The 20,331-nt window shown below is 38.6% G+C and overlaps 1 protein-coding gene and 1 pseudogene across 1 annotated transcript in view; one reads left to right on the top strand and one right to left on the bottom strand.

The window, feature by feature from the left end:
* The window catches only part of LOC139715979 (uncharacterized), a 47,073-nt pseudogene extending 45,430 nt beyond the window's left edge, over positions 1 to 1,643 (bottom strand).
* A 12,150-nt stretch (positions 1,644 to 13,793) lies between these two features.
* The window catches only part of LOC139715995 (synaptotagmin-5-like), a 43,892-nt gene continuing 37,354 nt past the window's right edge, over positions 13,794 to 20,331 (top strand). The window contains exon 1 of the mRNA XM_071627554.1: positions 13,794 to 14,081. The gene's annotated coding sequence lies outside the window, so the exon portion shown is untranslated. The remainder of the gene's footprint in view (positions 14,082 to 20,331) is intronic.

The raw sequence follows: 20,331 nt of genomic DNA, 5'->3' as shown, positions 1-20,331 counted from the left end.
GAAATGAATAAGTACGCTCCCTTGCAGAATATAACGAGTATTTTTGTTTACCTTTGTATAACACGAACCACTGGAGCAAAAGTATCTCACGATGGTTTCAAAATACACGATGCTACGAGCAACGTGAGAATAGGAAACCTAGAAAACACGAATAAGAGTCTCCCTATTTGAGAATAGCCCTGGTTTAAATACAGCTTTGTACAAACCATGATCTTCGATGAGCCTGTATAGATTGTGTGACTCAGACACACGCACATTTTTTTGCCCTTTCCCACATATGCAACTTGTGCAGTCACGGAAAATGCCTAAACATCTGAGAGAACAAGCTTCGCTGTAAGAACAGGCACTGTCCTATATCATCGTTGGATTAAAGTAAAGCAGAGTAAGATAAAGGAAAGGAAAAGAAAGAGGTTTGTGTCTGTACTCCACGTGTATCAAATATGTGTGAGTGTGAATAGATTTGTGATTTACTATTGAGTTCTTAACAGATCCCTAATCACCGACGAGAAAGTAAATAAATCCGAACAAATAGTAAGACGACGCGATTCAATTACGCACAAAGGTTTGTATCACACAAAAAACAGTTTTGTATCACCTCCTTGCAAAAGAACGAGTTCCACAAGGGTCGAAACATTTGACTCCGCGACATCGAGAGATACGCCCCCACATTATGACGTGGTGTTTAACCAAGATGCTTGCAGCACCTACGGGTTTACTTGTAATAAATCATCTCCTCTTAATGTCTAATTAGAAAGAAACTCGAGCATGAATTCAAATGATCGATGCTTTTATGTGCTCATTTTATAGATACTCTTTTCGAGGGCTACTGATTATCTCCCTATATTGTGTCGGCCACATTCTTATCAAGCGTTCTTGATGATATCACTAATCACAGTGTGAGTTAAATTGCTAACATTAACGCTTATAGACTTACAAAGACAACCGGACTGTCATAAAACTCAAGTAAACAAACCAGTATAGGACAACTGACACCTGTCTAATCTAATTTGCATATAACAGCACAGATCAAACTTTGTTCCTCTTTTTGTTCCGTCTAGATGAAAATTTCGCTGTTCTGTTTGCTTGATTTTACATCCCATCAGAGCCCTTTGAACATAGAGTACTACATCCCTTTTACTGAGAGGCGAACAGAATATTTGAATTCAGTGTTACCATTTCTAAAGAAAACAAACAAACAAAACAAATAAATAAATACTCTTCACTCATAAAGCCTGTTTTATCATTTCACAGTCGGTTTTGATGCCGACGGAGATTCGTCTTACCCAAAGTCGCATCATTCAGTAGATGTTTTTTCGTATCTTGGATATCTTACCCTCTTTCTTCTCTTTACCAAGATGTGTTAGTCTTCTGTCATGACGTTGTAAAGCGAGACTTTCTCCGTCCATCCCATTCTGTTTCCCTGTCGATTTTTCCAGTTTCCCTCCACTTGTGTCTTCATCGTGGCGTTTTCCTGCCGAGAGATATTCTCCCCGAGAGCCGTGCAAAGATCCACTCTCGTGCTTGTCAAATCCGCTGAAGAGTTTCTCGTCCTTGCGATATGTGTAATGAACACCAACTATAATCATCACCTGCACAGGTAGTACGACGAAGAGCAGGAACGTGCGAAGTCGTCGGCATTTCATCTTGCGAGTGCGTCTCTGAAAGCTTCATCGAGCAGGGATCATTCTTTTCCTCTCAACCGCAAAGTCAGACCAAACGCGACATCCTGAATCGCAGCAAAAAGAGAATCTCTTTGATCGCAAGCTCACCTAACCGGCACGACGACTTCACATCAGTGCGCAGAGGTGCTGAAGAGAGATCACACACAGCGAGGTGCTCCACGTTCGTGTTCAGCACTGGAACCCCGCTTACGAGAATGCGTCGGAAGGATATCGTCTGCTACTGATACTAGACTCATCAAAGAAGCAGGGTAACTCTAACCGGAGAGCGCGAAAGAGTCATATGTCGCACCTATAGAATGATGGAAAAGTACATTTTCTTTCTCTGGAGCGTTAGATATATCTGTTACCTAAGCCGATTAACATACTTGCTGATCCGAAATTCTTTCCAGAACCATGTATCAATGAAGGAACCGACAGGAGACAAAGACCGACTTAAAATCACTTCACACCATCAGACATGAAGAAATGTGTTCTTGTTCGCAATATCATACAGTCGGGGCTACCGAAGTATTTGTGATAACTTACCAAACCAAAAGTTTTGCTTGTATTTTTTTTTTTTTTTTTTTTGGGGGGGGGGGGGGGCCTAGTTTGCCAGTTGCTTGTTCATATGGAGGCTGTGTTTGTGAACATCTGACGGTTTAGCGCCAGCTAGTGTTGACTATTATTGTCATGTCTAACAAATTACCCCTTGTTCGTCCGCGACGTAAACAGAAGGTTCATAATTGGGAACAGAGTCTATCATCTCAAATTGTAGTTAATTTTGCTATTGCAGTGATTCCAACTATGCAACACAAAATTAATCGACATGGCTGTAACCGAGCTGTGTACAGATTATTCACATTAACACTCATCAATACAATGTATCGCAATTATTGGTTATCATACTTTCTTTTGAACTGTGGATAATTTGTGAAAACAAACACATGAATGAATATACATCATCCCCTGTGAAAGAGAAGGGGGCAGGCGGTGCTGGAGAGGGGCGGGAGAGGAGAGGGAGGAGGAGGAGGAGGAGGAGGAGAGAGAGAGAGAGGCAGGGAATATGGGGAATGATGATATGGTTATTGGAAGAGACTCAACACAAAGAATACCTATCGCCTTTGGCATAACAATTATGAGTTCATAGTTTACGGGGAGACCAGCCGAGAAGGCTAGCTTAGGTCTGCATAATAAATGTGCTATAAACTGAGATTGTGAATTTGAAACAAGTTATAAAACTTCAAGTGTGATATGCGTGCTGATTGTTTGATAAATTTGTTCATATTTAATTGATAATAATAGTAATAATAACAATTATAATAATAATAATAACAACAATAATAACAATAATTACAATAATAATTCTTCAGTACACCAAAACTTTGAATAATGCATTGAACACTACATTGATTTAAGTTTCTACACTTTAAAAAATATCCCTTAACATAAGTAGGACTAATCGCATTTGCTTTGGAAGCCCTACCTCCCCTAAAGTAAAATATGATGCGATAATCGTTATTCATCCAATGATAGACTTGGTATCGCCTCAAGACATTCCCACTCTCCAGACTGGTGGGGGCAAAGGGAAATGGCTACTTCAACGCAGGAAGATATCATCGATATTATCGATTAACGTGATGTTTTCTTTTTTCAATTTTCAATTTCAATTTCAATTTCATTTTCGTATTTCTCGATGGAAAATATCTGGTATATAACAAAATATAATAATACAGAATGTCCAGCTTGGATATATACATGAAGAAATAGGAATACAAAAATAATACATAACGATCGATGTGTCATTTTCAATCAGAGTAAAGGATGCAAAGAGAAATACGATGGAACCTACTAAAAAGCATGTGAAATACGATGGAAGAGAAATACGATGGAACCTACTAAAAAGCATGTGAAATAAATTTGAATTTGAATTTGAATTTGATATAGGCCTACTAATAGTAATAGTCATGATGATAATATTGATAACAATAGTTATAATCAACATCATTTTCATCATCGTCGTCGTCGTCATCATCATCATCATCACCATCATAATGATGATAATATAAATATAAATATGAATACGTATACTATATTCATTTATTTATATCTTTATCTATCTATTATTTCATTACTTATTTACTTATCGATTTATTCATCTATTTATTTATCTATTTACCTATTACAACTCAGTGGACAGTAAAATATCTCATAAATCGCTGGAGCCGTGTCTGAATGTCTGGTCACCTGTCTGGTTGATGTTTGTCGAACAACAGTATTCTTCAGAAATCAGTGATCGGGACCCGTCTAGCTTACCGTCAGCTGCAGTCCTCTTGAAAATCTTCTCAGACCTGAAGATGCGAATTATCACTTGTATGCCGCTGATGTTAAGATCTATCTTCAGCTTGACCCTAATGACCCGCCAAGTCTTCAACTCAGTCTCAGTACACTTTACACATGTGTTATTTCTTCATGATCCCGCAAAGTTGTCGCTGTTCCGATCTTATGTTATGACCCCCCCCCCCCATCATCAGTGCTCCTGCAGTCAGCAGGATGATGAGTTAGCGTCATCCTCTCCTCCTTCGAGTGGCTGGAGAGTGTAGAGCTTCGTGATGACGTGTTGATAAAATCCAGACCTTTCCAAAGCAGTCAGCGTCATCTCAATCAGAAAAATCACAGTGTGCTCTCTTTTCGCCTGAGCTCTCCCAAAGACGTCGTTTCGTAACACTAATCAAGGCTCCTCTTAAAAAAAAGACACAAAACACACACTCACACACACACACACACACACACACACACACACACACACACACACACACACACACACACACAAACGGGGTATGTCCAAACTCTCCAGTGTTTCGATATTCTGCAACGGAATCATCGTCCAATGGTATAGTTATAGAGAAATTTAACATTGCTGTATATTCCAAAGTCAATCAATATTCATATCTTCTTTTACAACCCAAACGTTGTCTCCTCTCATTCATTATGCATGACTATGAGTCCATTAATTTTGAGATGACGTCAAACTAGTGTGCTCTTGTTTGGTGTGGTCCTTCAGTTTTGAGACAGTTACTATGGTAAGCTAGATAGCAGGTCTGACTCTTTTCCAAAGAATTTCATATTGAGGGCCGTCTGACCATTCGTCGTCTTGAAGGAGCCACAAAAGGTGGAAAACCAAGGAAAAGCTGCCAAGTGCAGTGGATTCGAAACTTGTCAATCAAAAGTTTAAAAGGTGCCAGCCCATCTTTACGGCCATAGGATCGACGACAAAGGCAAATCCTTCGTGGATAGAAAGCGGTTCAGACAATTATTAATCTTGATATTGGCAGGAAAGTGCACATTCGTAAAACTTATCTTGGTTGCGTAATTCCCAATGTGGAGCACGGAATTTTGTTCTCGAGTGATGACAAACATCGATGAGAAAAAAAAATTATGTTTTTAGAATGCATTACATACGAAGCGATGAATGTCACTTATAAAGAAGTTGGACATTGAAAAAAAAAATAAAAGCGACTGTCAAAAGGTCAGATTTGATTCAAAGCATTTCATTTGAGAACAAATGTATTTAGGCTTTAACAAAATAAAGTTTTCTTGTTCATACACATAGTATGCATAAGGAAAAGTTACCTGTCTCTTCAAACCCACCCCTCACAGCCGTCCCCCTTTGCCCCAAGGAATAGAGGAGTCTGGAGTAAAGATGTCGCCGAACTCTGTCGGAGCATCATTCTCCCAGTATCCTTTGCGGCAAGTTCGTGGGCGTGGCTTCCTCTATTGTGACCTTTGTGATGTCATGTGATGGCTCCTTGAGCTCGAAACTGCAGTTTGGCTTGGTGCGGGCAGCTGGGCGAGATGCATCTGTAGCACGACTGTAATGCATACCGTCGGCATGGAATACAGTAGGCAGCTGGTAGTCCGCCTATACGATGTGAATGGGATTAACACGTACATGTGAACATGATGATTATCACAATAATCACCAAACCTGTTGTTCCTCTCGTGTTTTCTGCTTTTTCTTGTTTTCATTGTGCCATGATATCATCATTGTCATTTCTACTTTGGCCTTTTTCCTTTATCGTTAAGAGCATATTTATAAATTTTTTCATTCACGAAATTCCTTTGCAAGCCAAGAGTTGAAGAAAGCGAAGTAGGAAGTTTAGTCATCGTTGTGGTTATATTGAAAACATTTAGAGCTATCTCAGAGCTATTTGCTATTATTTTTTTAGCTCGCCAGTGTGCTAAAGACACCGGTTGTTTAGTAATATGAATTAATTTCACATCCATTCAAGGTTCAAGGTCACAATATCGATAAAATCCCACAGCAAACTCATTCAGATTCATCGGGGGACATGGATTGTGATTTAACCTGTTGATAAATTGTTGATGAAAACAGATGACGTCATCGAGACGACCACCTCAGATTAAAAAAAAAAAGATATTCAGGTGATTATTTTTCACTGAATGCAGGTGAACCTTTAAGGTTAAAGGAAACTTGCACGTGTTAATTAGTGAGGAATTAAAGATAAATCATAATAGGACTGTTGGTGTGCTTATCGCTACAAAGCAAATATTTTTTGATCAAAATGATTCACACTATTTGATCATAGATGAAAATGAAATCGTTTAAGTTGATAGTTGAAGTATCTTGGCGTTTACGTTCTGCGGAACCTCAGTTGAGCTTCCATAAAGTATGTAAAATAATGCATGTGCAAGAAATTAGCTAACATGTTGGTTTGGGGCAGATTATGTCGTCTATGTACATGATTTCAAACTGATTTATGCGGAAGTCGATTAGAATTATATCATATGGATTTCAGCAGGTATATCACATCTTGAACACCTGTAAAAGGCTTCAATAGAGCAGGTCCCCATCCCCAGATCTAAAGTCTTTCTTTACAGAGGTACAGTTAAACAAAACCAATACTCTTTGGACTGGAAACATCTCAATGTCCTTGTTTTGACATACGTGTATTAATATCATGACGCTTAAATTGTAAATGATTTGAGTCAAGAATATTTGAGAGAAGAAATCAATATAAAGAATGATAGATGAACAGTATAAATGAAGTACGTTTTTGAAAAAAACAACAACAGCAACAAAATAAACCCTTTATCTGCCCAAGTTTCAACAAACAATCGAACAATCACTAACGGGTGTAACTTTAAGGAACTCCCACCCAATACCCGTTCTCCCTTTCAAATTCTTTCACCTGTATACTAGTAGATGTTTTGCCCTGTTTGTGTATACATAGTTTATCATCATTATACACACATATCTCCTCCCCCTGTTTACTCTTAATTTCTTTACCAGGTTATGGATCCGTTAAGACCAGCTGGGTCAATTGTAGACATCCATAATCATTAGCTCCCCTCCCCATCTTCCAACCTTAAAGGTCCCTTATCCCGAGCTGGTTTATATTATGTCATATTCATTACGTGTTTGAAGGATGGACCAGGAGTCTCAATGGGTCCACCATGTACTCTGTCAACGCATGTGTTTCTAGCCTGCAATCATGTACACACATTGGTGTACAGCTCACGCTTCATTTAGTTAGACTTTTATTATAATAGACTTTTATTGGGGATGTTGCCGATATGTGTCAAACAATCTCTAAAGACTGTGTATGTAAAATCATAATGACTTAACGTTTATTTTCATAAGAAGAGAAGAGTGACAAGAACACAATTGTATAATTTGTGTTGGTCATAATCATGCAGATGTGTGAATTATCGTCAAACGTCTTCCATTGGCATTGGTGTGATCATGATAACACAATGAAGTATCTTGTTGACAGCAGCCCAGCAACCTTCTCCCTTTCCCTTTGTAAATTTATCATTACTGAATTGTTACAACACCAGAGCAGAGTGATGTGCAGTATATCACCTCTTCTCCTTTTAAATACATTTAAAAGAAAAATTTAGAAGATTTTGTTGCAAGCAAATTGGAGACTTGTGAGGTCATCTATTGATTAAATTAATAATTAGTGATTTTCTATAATTGAGCGTGCATTACTACGATTTACGCATGCTGTGGGATTAGTATACACCTCGCATGTATTTTTTAGTGTGTAATTAATTTAGGAAGATTTTTTTTTTGTAACGTTATATCTACATTGTGAAAAAATGCAATAAGATCAAATCAAATCAAAATTTCATTTCTCAAACACGTGACTGTAATGACCGTTGTCACTGTATCCAGAAAGTGTGACTTACCAAAACTTTCGCGCCTGTACTGTTTTCGTGCGATTTTAGTTAAACCTTTGCTCAAAATCAAGTCAAATTTCATTCTCATGCATTCCAAGTGTGTATATACACAGGGCCAGCGCGACGGGGGGGGGGGGGGGGGGCACTTTTTTTTAAAGATACATTTGCATAAAATATATGGTGGGAAGGAAGTGGCACAAAAAAAAAAAAATGAAGTCTTTTTTATTTCTTCTTCTTGCTTGTCATCCGATTTCGGGAAGAAAGTATCACCCAACCTAATATGTAAAGGCGTTTTTTTTTTTCCTTGTCAGCCGATTATGACCCCCTCACTTCCAAAAACGAAAGGCCGCCCCTGATACATATTTGAACTTCTACCACAGATACTAAATACATGTATAGGAATCTGCAAATTTTGAAGCTTATTTCCACTTCAGTCTAGCGCTCTCTATAGACTATGAAGTGACAGAGAACACTGAGTATATGAATTCTATGGCAGTGCTTGATGTTCTTCTTGTTTCATTATTTTACGTTATTATATCATAACATCATAATCTGAAAGTAACGTATTGAATAAAATTTTATATTTAGTCAGGTTGCTTAACGTTAAATTTTGAGATTGCCGTTAAAGGGTGGATAAATGCACCAAATTTGGGGGGATGATGAGCCATTAGGACCTACTCATTGATATCAAAGTAGGAGCCTTCTGGATTTTTTTTTTCATGGTACAGATATTGAATTTCATTTCCAAGAAATTTTCACGTGCATACAACTTTCGCAAATTTCGCGAGGAGCCAAAATTCGAAAAAGCAAAATGCGCGCGATTCTACACAATGTACTACACAATGTACTGAATGCCAGTGACAATTCGAGGAAATCTAATGCAGAAAAAAAAAACCCAAAAGCCGTCGACTCCAGTTCGCGAAAGCTTCATGCCGCGAAAAGAACATTGTATTTATGTATCTGAGGGAGTATAGCAACAACAAAGAGATTCCGATTTGTTGTCAATTTTCTCATTTTTCATGGACTGCTGGAAAGCATGAACCCAACCTTGAATTCCATGATCAACAAAGTAGTTTAAATATGATGGTAGTTAAATCATTTACCTGTTTATAAATACAAAATGCAATTAAGGTGCCACAGTGTGACGTACAAGTAGGCCCATATTGCAAATGTACTTTAGTATTCCCAGTTCAAAGTTACATATGGGGCTGCGGGCCGTTGATGGAAATGGGGAGTTGTTCAAGGGTCAATGATTCCCCTGCCCCATCCCCACCCCCATATCAGAAAACGTACCCAAGCCCCTTTGACATTATCATGCATACATAACTCTGAACTGGGAAAAGTATACACTGCAATAGCACCTTAACAGTATTTTCTGTTACGATTATATGTATTGCTTTGCAGGTGAATGAATTGGATTTGGATTAACTTCAGCGCTGACATTTTCGAATTAAGCAATTTGCTCTAGCAATGTCGCACAGAGTGCAGTGACTGGCACTCATAATTACGGTTACTACTGTATATGACTATCTATGAAAGGCGCGCTTTCTTTAGCATAGTACTTATGAACAATGTTGCTGACAAGTTGCCATTAAATATCATGACTGTTAGTGTCATCTTTCATTTCAGTACATCTCAGTGACTTTGGTATAGAGATTGGTTTTGGGTTGAACCATTTGTATGCCGATTAGGCAGAGACTGAAGGCCTATAACGTAGCCTAAATGTTAAAGTGTGCCCAAATTCCTGGCACAGAAAAATGGTTAAGTTTAATACAGGACTCTCTCGTCTGGTCCTGTCTAACTTGCCCTTTTAGGCTGATAGAAACACAAAAGGGATTTCTTGAAACCATTTAGTCTTGCTCTTTAACCCGGTTTTTGTATGTACATCAGAGCAACCTTTTATCTAAAATGTTGAATTTTGCAGGGTAGAAAAGGAAAAAAAAAAACATTACTGCATTTTGTGAAAATTTCACGACTTCTCAGCTTGAATGAAATGCAACTTTAAAAATGTATCTCTTTAATTTGATCCATCAAGACAAGCTTCTGTAATCACAACCGATAAATCTTCTTGATTTGGATTTATTCAAATGACGGCCAGGCGTGCAGGTAGGACCTACTTTCCGAAACGAGCTCGTGAGCAATTGTACTAATTGAGTCCATTAGTCAGTTTTGTTTACGTGATGAGAGAGAAGGAGATGGTTGGCTGGCTGACTAGAGATGTGTCTCAGGGAAGTCTAATTTTCTGCATCGATGACAGTACTGGCTTAGCATCAAGGGAAGTACGTCACATCTAGGGCTGGGGGAAAGAGAGCGGGACAATTTACACATCTACAAACAGACAACAAAAAAAAAAAAAAAAATCCAGCGCGGCTCTCTGAGAAGAAGCACATCCTTCACCGCAGTTCATCTTTACACTGGCTGTCGAGTTCGCATTAGCGTACGGCAGACTGACCAGTCCATTTGTATTTCAGTCGTGTTTTGATCCTGTTACAACTGTCGTCGTACTTCTATACCTTCGCATAGGCCTAGTATGTTTGCATGGTTGAATTTCTTTCACATTATGAACACTACTCTAATCAACGTCAAGAAAGACAAAGAAATAAAACGATCAAAATAGCATGCATGTTTTTTCCAATAAGAATAAATGAGATCCAATAAGATTTCAAATGGTGTCATACATCTCCTTTCTCTGCAAAAAATTGTATACAAACATTCAAACAAACATTCAAATCACTTTATGGTATATAATTATTATTTTTTCCGCTTCTGAATATCATTGTGGGGGCAATTGTTTTTGTACCTACTGGTAGTGAAAGCATTATTTTACATCATCATAATCTCCCTTTAACACGGGCGGATCCGGGAATTCCGTAAAGCAGGGGGAACCGGGCGCCTTTACAAAGATTAAGGGGGCGCACGCCCCCCCCCCCCCCGCATGTTTTCTTTTTATTTCATTTGTTTTAACAAAAAAATAAAGGGGGCGCACGTCTGGTGCGCCCTCGCCTGGATCCGCCACTGTTTAAGGATATCATTCATATTGAAATCATCACTCTTCTTTTTTTTAATGTTTGATCATATCTGATCATGTTTTGTTTTGATGTTCTTATGAGCAATGTTGTTTTTCTTTTTTTATCTCATCTCCACGGTACCTTTTTTTTTGGCTTTCCAGTGTCAATCATCCCTCTGTTTTTCTCCTCTGTTTTTGATATCATTTTTCACTTACATAAGTTTAAATGTGAGAGGGAAAAGATTATACATATATATATATGTATATACAAATTTACGTATACGTATACATATATATATATATATATATATATACACGTGTATATATGTGTATATTGAAACAAAGAGAGGGAAAACTGACCAGAAACAAATGATAAATAGTGAAAACTTTGATCAAAGAAAATGGGTTTTCATCGGGATGAAAACCCGTTTTCTTTGCTCAAAGTTTTCAATATACATATTATATATATATATATATATATATATATATATATATACGTATATATATACATATACGTACACATAAATATACATACTGCATCGCATATAACATTACCTATTCTGGCCTAAGGGGGAGCATGAAGAGAGTCATCTCGCGACTATAAAATTCCCCGGACCGTTTCCTTAGTTTTGTTTTGTTTTTCTTTGTTTCGCTCTGTTTTTGGGGGGTGGAGGAACTGGTTTCGCTGAATGTTCATGAAATAAACATTAGATTTGTCATTAGTAATAGGGTGATTCTCTGTGGCTGTGGCATAATTGTCACCACCTGAGATCATGGTCAACCTTGACTGAGTGTCTGCCACTGGTAAGACTTTGGTCTGATTTTGGTTCCGCTCATACTGCTCACCCTGACTCGGGCTAAGTCTGCGTACACTACATGTGTAATCAGTCCCTCGGAATGTGTCCCACAGAATGGGATATTGCGACACGTACTTCTTCTTTTTCTTCTTCTTCTTCTTCTTCTTCTTCTGATTATTATCATCATTATTAAGTCTGCCTCCTTCCATTGGCTGAAGATTCTTGCAGACCGTGTGCGTTCACCGTAATTCACGTCATCTCGAGTGTTATTTGCATTATAATACAGTTTATTTACAGATATTTACAAGCACGTATAGATAGCAAATATGAAGGACAAAGACTAACCACTGTTGTTTATACGTATAGTCATTATTGTACCAGCATACCTAAATCTTCGGAGACAATACTGATGTAAACGTTATTACGTGTACATTATATATTATCGTCAAGGCTGTGATAGCAGTATAAACATTATATAAACATAAGGCCTATATGATTACGCTTTTTCCCTGTCAGCATGCCCATCACGCAGTGGTCACATCGCCTCAGTCCCACTTCATGATACCGTCAGAAATCTAAACCACAATTCCAACAATCCTATACTACGACCCCCTCCCCACCCCCCCTTAAAATAGGCATCGCCAAACACGTACAGCTGAACAAACTTCAATCATTCTCAACACTGACAGCATTGCACTGTTTCAAGTAGATACAATAAGTGCGTTTATAAATCGTAATGTGTAATGATGGCTTGGAGTGATCATAACTAGGGAGTTTAACGACACTATCTATGAGCTCAATTAAGCCAGAAAGTTAGGTCATTCGAAATTTGAAGAAATTTAAATAGGCCTACCTGTAATATCATAATTATGGTACATGTATCGCCGTTTGCCATTGCATCATAGAGTTCCTTTTCCCCTTTGCCCCCCCCCCAAAAAAAAAAACAACAACAACCACGTTCCACTGCCCTTGAGTGTGTGTGCATGTGTGTGTGTGTGTGGGGGGGGGTGAAATGAACTTTACAGTACAATACAATACAATACAATACTTTACAATACAATTACTGTTTAATACGCTCTTCCCATCATGTTCATAGCTCTTACAAAGTTACAGAAATAAAAAGGATGATTTAACAGAAATATGGAATAGTAAAAAAAAAAATTAACCTTTATAGATTCATCACTTGTACGCCATACAGTAAGTAAACACAGGCATATATACATAATAGGTACACAATTCATGTACACACATATACATATAGGCGCACACATTATGCACACACATGCACATAGGACTTAACATACTGTGCAGAGCTGAAGATTGAATTTAGAATAGATATATTTTCAGGGCACAAAGCTGGAAACCAATTTTCAGTGAGTAGATCCGCAGAGTTTCAAATCTATAATGGCAACCCAAATTAGTCGATGTCGGTGATAACAATGGTGATGTTAATGATGATGATGATGATTATGATTTTAATAATTGTATAGTATTCGTTTTAGTGCTATAAGAGCAAATAAAATCAACATAATGTGACAACTGTGTCAAAGGTATTCAATGACAATGGCAATTCAGTGACAATAGTATTGATCATGATTACGAAATATGACAAAATTGATGAAATACAATGATTCGTCTAGCAATAATACGTACATAACAATGGAATGCTGTTCCCACAATCCTGGCCATCGTCTTTATTTTGTAATAAAGGCTTAGGTGGATTATGAAATGTTCTCATGAATGCACGTGTCGCTACATTATTTCGGATGCAGTATCTTCCATTTCGAAAAAAAAAAATACTGCTCTCTTACAGTTGTCAAGCCTTAATTTAGCAGTTAAGACGTTAGAGTTTCGGCGCCACGAAAGCACCATGGACTGGTACTACCAAGCGAGTTTTGCCTTGTATGTGTAGTTTCCAGAGCGCGGGGAAAACAAGCGAATTCAAGTTGATTGTGTGTCGTCTGGTGGAGCAGCTGGGACTTGTGTGGTGTGTACGGGCGCCCTGTGAGTCGCCACATCTGCTAACCGAATATGACTGCGTTGTAGATGCACTGCGTGTAACCCGCCTGTGTGTGTCTCCAAGTCCGCCACAGACACAGAGCCAACGTCCATTAAACACTGATTTGGATATGTGTGCGGCACGAATTCAGGCAATAGTGCTTCGTAGTAAGCGAACTCGGCCACATCACAGCATTTCAATTTAGTTTCAAAATACTGCACTTGGTGTAGAGCTTGACATTCATCCTTGAGGATCTCCTTTCGTCATTAACTTGAGTTGCAATTTGATTCGTGTGCATACGGCAGGGATATATCGAGATTGTCATTCACTGAACGATATTTGGAAGAGCATGCCATGTAGCAAGAATCGAGCTAATCTGACCGTGATCGAGGAACCGGCATTCGACAAAACAGGTGGGTGTATGACAACACATTCTGAGTTTGGATTCGTCTTTTGTTTTAGTCAAGATTACGTACTGTCAGACGCACTTCAGTGACATGTAATGCAACTTTGTCCTGGATTCAGTGTGACACAAAATATTCTTCGTCATTTTTAGGGCATACGGTCATGCAGTGTAGTTTGATACGCAACCATTTAATAGTCTGCTTTCTTTAAGCCTACTAAATGTTCTTTGTAGGAATACCATAAATGCATTTAGTAATAGACGGATTATAGATTGTTTCTCTAATAGTCTGCTACTCGATATAATTATACAGGTACCCCCCCCCCCATTTTCTGAATCTCACTCCCCAGTTTGTTTCCGCTCTGTAGATCAACAACTATGAAAAATGTAGCATCTGTGAGAACTAATTATTGTGTATACCGTTCAAGCGTAAAGGAAGATGTGAAAAGTAGGGCAATTAATGAAGAGAGGAAATGAAGAAAGAAAAAGAGGGGTCTCGACACTGAAGACGGAATTTCGACGATATTGCGGCTGAAGGCAAAGTAGGCTGACACAGTACACACAGTAAGGACGACGAAATCGAATCTTGTGACGGGTAGGAGGAACACACGACAAGACAATCTAATAATGTGGTGCCAGACCGCTACATACGATACAGCTGACATTTACTTTTGCTACTAATTATCTCAAGTTCAGGTATACTTCACAAACAAACGTGAAATTTGCAAGTGTTGCAGATTTTGTTAGTTTTTTTTTCTCACGCTTTTACTCCTTATAGTCTACATACTTGCACACATTGATGATGGAGAGCAGAATCTTCTTTTTGTATTTCATAACCCAATAGTTTTCCCAAATTGTGTCATACCCCACCATCATGACGGAATAAAGGCGATCATTGTAACTCTTATTCTGGGGACCTCACAAATTATAAGTTAAGTATTGGGGCCTACACGAAAACACAAACACGCATACTGCAAGTGAAATTATTAATGCTGTGCTATCTCTCGGAGTACAAAATATGCAAGAAGTTGATGTCCAGAACATGGAAGCAGTCAATATTTTCAGTCATAGGTGTTTGTTTTTTTTAAATAATTTTCAAGCAAACTCGCGTCAACCACAGATGCTAAGCATTAACACATTCTGAAATTTTATTACAAACACGAAAAAGAACCTTTCTTAGCTGTTGAATCGAGAATTAAAAAACAAAAACAAGTTGTTTGACTGAATGTACAATGAGTATAGCGACATCCCTGGGCGACATGCAGTTACTCTTTCATCCTATATTTTATAAAGCATGATCTGTTATGGTACAAGTATAACCTAATTGAAGTTTTGACTAGAGCTTATAAAGTGATAAAATTATTCCGAAAGGGCCAGTGAGAGAGCGTGAGAGGAAACGGTAAGTCAAAGACCGCTATAAAAAGCCGTTGCGAAAAGCATTGCATCGAGTAGTTGCTGATCTGAGAGTGTAAGACGATCTAAACCACACACATGTACACACAACACACACACACACACACACACACACACACACACACACACACACACACACACACACACACACACACCACTGTTGACATCAACATATCGTACACGTATGCATGCATGCTCGACCTGCTAATAACCTTGCACATACACTCTGCAAATTAGAACATACGGAAAACAATAAAATGTAAACCATGGGTAAATTGCGACAAGAAAGGCTAAATGCAGGTATATAACAATAAATCAAGGAGGAGTCTTTCAGTGGACATTTTGCATCGAATCAGGTTACGTTTGAAAGCAAAAATACAGGTTACGGGCTTGTAAGATTTTCGGCGTCTCGTGCATCTAAAAGGGAAAATTACCTCAAATATACATGTATGTGGATTCAGGAAACAATGAAAATGTTAGCAGCACAAATCACTGAAATTTGAAGAATTCGTTCAAAACTGAACAATTTTTAAAGTTTAGGTAAATTTCGCCATCGCCGGATAAGAAGACTTCAAAAATTCGCGATGTCGATTAGTGTAAGACAACGATTAAAGAAAATATATGAAAATTCAACATAATTTTCCGGCATAATGAAAGAGCACTTGACTAAATCTCTTTCAAAATGCAGGGGAATAATGTTTGTACAAGTAACAAGAAATTGGAAAATTGGAAAATGGAATTCTCTTATTTCTATCATATTATGTAAATCCCGTATGGAATTCTCTTATTTCTATCATATTATGTAGTTGTCATAATGTGACATCGCAAATCCCATCAATCAACAACATAATTTCATATACACCATGAGATTTTAATTTAACCTGGCAAGAGTCATTCCCAAAGGGACAGAGGGTGCTATATAGTTGCCATACGGCCCCAATGCCCCCCCCCCCCCCAAAAAAAAATCCTTTCCGAATTAGTATGGCAAAGTTATACTATGTTAGTGTACTTAGGGGACATGCAAGAAAGCCGAGTTGCAATCGATTGCAAATATCTATTACAAATTTTGCAATTGATTGACAGATCAAACGCAACTTGCAATCAGCTTTCCGTTGCAAGAAGCAAGTTTGCAATCAATTGCAACTTTTGCGAGAGAATCGATCGTAACTTGCGATTAATTTTGGGGATTTGCAATTGATTATAGTTTCTTGCATCGCCCCTTATATTGCCCGAACGCAGTCTAACGCAGCCCAACGCAGCACTACGCAATGAAACGAGCTAATACGAGGTTAATACGCAGACTAACGCAGAGGCTTTGCGTTCTAGCTCGCTAGTTTGAATTTTTTTCAAACATCCGCAACTGAACGCAAGATCAAAATCCATACGAGCTAAGACGAGGGACAACCAGCTAATGCCAGCAAGGACGAGCAAGGGCGAGCGACAACGAGCTGCTTAACGCAGGCCAACGCAGCTTTACTTTGAACTGCGTTTCACTGCGTATGGTTACGATACCTGCTCGCTTCACCTCGACTTACCTCGCTTTTTAGTTCGCGTTACCTCGCTTTACCTCGCATCATCTCACTCTACTCCTAGTACTCTGCTCGCATTAGCAAGGACCGTTGCGGATGTAACTCGCTTCATTGCGAATCTAGCTCGTCCGTCGCTCGCTCCCCCTCGTTCATCCTCGACTTACCTCGTTCCTCCTCGATCCTGTTCGATGCTGCTCGCTTTAGCTCGCTATGACTGCGTATACATCTGTTCATACAAAATCTAGTCAGATTTAATTAAAATTCACTTAGTTGACTAAGAAACACATTATTATGCTTATTAAATCATGAAGCTTTTGGAATGATTGTGTGCTTTCAGCAACATCAGATTCAAAATTATCAGTTTTTAAAAACACCTCAAACTGAGTTTCCCGCTATTATTGTAGGTTTTGTGGAAAATCTTTTTTTTCCTCAGAATTGTATTACAACACAATGTATATTGCTGAAAAGTAATTTTTTTAACACAGTAATATGCTCTGTTCAGTCCTCAACAACTGCAGGTAATGAGCAAGGTTGTCATTCCTGTTATAGTGACTGTAAGCAAGCCATTTTGAAATAACCTGTAGTGAAAATAATGTCCTGACCCAAAGCGACATTAAGGGTGACCCTATAAGGAAAAGTTGACTTCAGACCATGAAAACAACATTCAGAATCGATTTCATTGACCCAGAAAACCTATGATACAGATTTTGAAAATTATTGTGAAATGTTTACCTTTTTAAACAATGGAAGTGACTTTTGAATTTCAGATGGCGGCCATATTGGATTTGGCCAATATGGCCTCAGGGCGCCCTTCTTGGCGCCCATCAAAAATTGAAATAGTATGGTTTTGGCAACACGTGTACCAAATTTAGTGCTTTTTGAAGAATTTGAACCAAAAAGTCCTTGTGCCCCCCCCCCCCCCGTAACTGTAAAATGTCAAAAATTATATACCAGTGAAGCTCTCTACGAGCTTATACGCAGCAGGGCAAACTGATACGCAACGGAACGAGCCGGAACGAGCAACAGTCGAGTGGATGAGCAGTGAAACGAGGAGAAGCGAGTTCATGCGAGCTGCTACGAACTAGTGCGAGATGCTACGAGATAGCGCGAGATGCCAGCGAGCAACGAACGAGTGGCGAACGAGGTACACGCGCAACGGGGCGAGCAATCTTCGTACTGAATCGTACTGTTACGGACTATAGTTTAAAAATGTCCCATGAACTGAATCATAAAAGCAGTCCCACTTTAAAATCAACTGCATGATGAGACATTATTGCCTGGATGGTATCATCCCTAACAGTTGCTGCGGGAGCCGGGGCAGTGGTGCTACAGCTATAGTGATAACCCTTTTCACTTTTTGCTTTTTCATCAGAAACCACAACAATGCATGCATGTTTGAAAGCAAAAATAAATCGTAATATGCAAGAAAACCCGGGTGATGTACGAAAAGTGAAATGAGGTTCGTTCTTCCGAAGGTTTGTTTCCCCCGAAACACACAGGTTTCTTATACCGAGATATTCGTTAATCCGAGCATGTTGCCTTATTCCAAAGGTTCGTCACTCCTGAGGTTCGTTAATTCGAAAATGAAATACAGTTAGTTACTCCAAGGGTTCATGAATCCGAAAATGTAATATGGTTCGTTTTTTAGAGTTCGTTAATCCGCAAATGAAAAGAAGGTGCTTACTATAAACGAAACTAATTTTGTTTTTGGAATAATGTACCTTCGAAATAACGAACCTTATTTTGGGTTTGGATTAAGGAATCTTCGGCATTATGAATCTTCAGAATAACGAAGTGTAACCGGAACCCATTTGTTTTGAGCATTGCCCTTTGTCCCATCGACGAGAACAACCCGTGACACCCATTTTGCGCCCCCATAGTATAAAAATGTTCCGAGGCCTCCATATACTTTCGGGTGGATTTAAACAGTTAGAATTGCATAATTTTCGTGTTCACTAGGGGCCGTAAGCAGGACCCCGATGATCTAAACCAGTGACAACGACACATCTTCTCCAGCTTCAGCAATATATATGTGTATTGTATACTATTAAGTATAAATCGTATACGCAGTAAAACGGAAATACGAAACTTGCTTGTGGCAGTTTCAAGTGCAACAATTGCTCCCCTGTGGTACACCTAAGCCTCTCATTATCTTCATTCAAATTCCTTATCAGATTTGGCGGAAATCATCCTCAGGGGTACAGGAAATGCAGAGGTATCTTTTTACAAGTACGTACAACCTAGTATGGTATCCTAATGCAGCGCTTTCGAAGGCAAAGGCTACTTACCATGTGCCTGTCATGATATAATACATGTATGTTTACAATGTGTGTAAAGAAAATTACAATAGAATAAAAGAATTGTAAATTGTTCACCATACCCCTGCTAGGAAAAACATTGATAAAAAGTGTATCCTGGCCTTTGAAACATCATCGAAGGGCTTAACAGAGTCACAGGGTTGAATTTATCTTGAAGCTCAGAGTGGCGTCAACGCTCTTTATAGCTCTTGTTTTTACTAAAATCTTTCCATTTAAACTCAGCCATGGCTTTACAGTCAATTCTATCAATGCTGGCATGTTAACGCATCTAATATGCGGAAAAAGTAAAACTAACAAAAATATTGAAAGTTTCATTAGAAGAACGGTATGGTAATATAGTCTGCTTTATTATTGTAAATCTTCATCGACACTTCAATCAGTATCGCTCTCCCTCTCTCCCTGTCTCTCTCTCTCTCTCTCTCTCTCTCTCTCGTCCGTTAACCGCTACGTTCCTGTTTTAGTGTACAGTTATACAGTACTTTCAGGAACAAGTTCGGACTACAATATTGGCAAAAATATGGATTTGATTTTTTTCTCTCATAATCATTTCTCCTTACTAATATTAGGGAAACATGAAACATTCTGCTGCTGGAACAGATTTGTGATGGATACGCTAGGCCATGGTTGTGATGATTTGCTGTGAGAAACTCAAATTTAGTTTTCCTTTGCTCATGCATTATATTGTACCGTTTTTTGCTTTTGTTCGCTTTTAGCTCGGTTGAGAAGGCACACACGTAAGTGAGTTATTACGATCGCTTCGTTCCAATGTTCGTCATGATTAGTTCTTAGTGCGGCGCGCATCGTGCATCGTCTGCAAACGTCTTTACAACGATTTTATCTTCTGTAAATCGCATTAGATTATTTAAATTGGGGGTAACCCAACCTGAATTATTGAAAGGAAAATCCATTAACATCTTTGCTTGTATGTGCGATCATACTGTTGACGTATGCGCGAACTATATCATGCTGTGCACAATTTAGTCTTATTCATGATGTTTTT

The sequence above is a fragment of the Diadema antillarum genome, unplaced genomic scaffold (genome assembly GCF_040938485.1).
Source record: "Diadema antillarum isolate AM-2024a unplaced genomic scaffold, OU_Dant_1.0 scf00000059, whole genome shotgun sequence".
Taxonomy (NCBI): domain Eukaryota; kingdom Metazoa; phylum Echinodermata; class Echinoidea; order Diadematoida; family Diadematidae; genus Diadema; species Diadema antillarum.
This window is presented reverse-complemented; position numbering and strand designations above follow the sequence as displayed.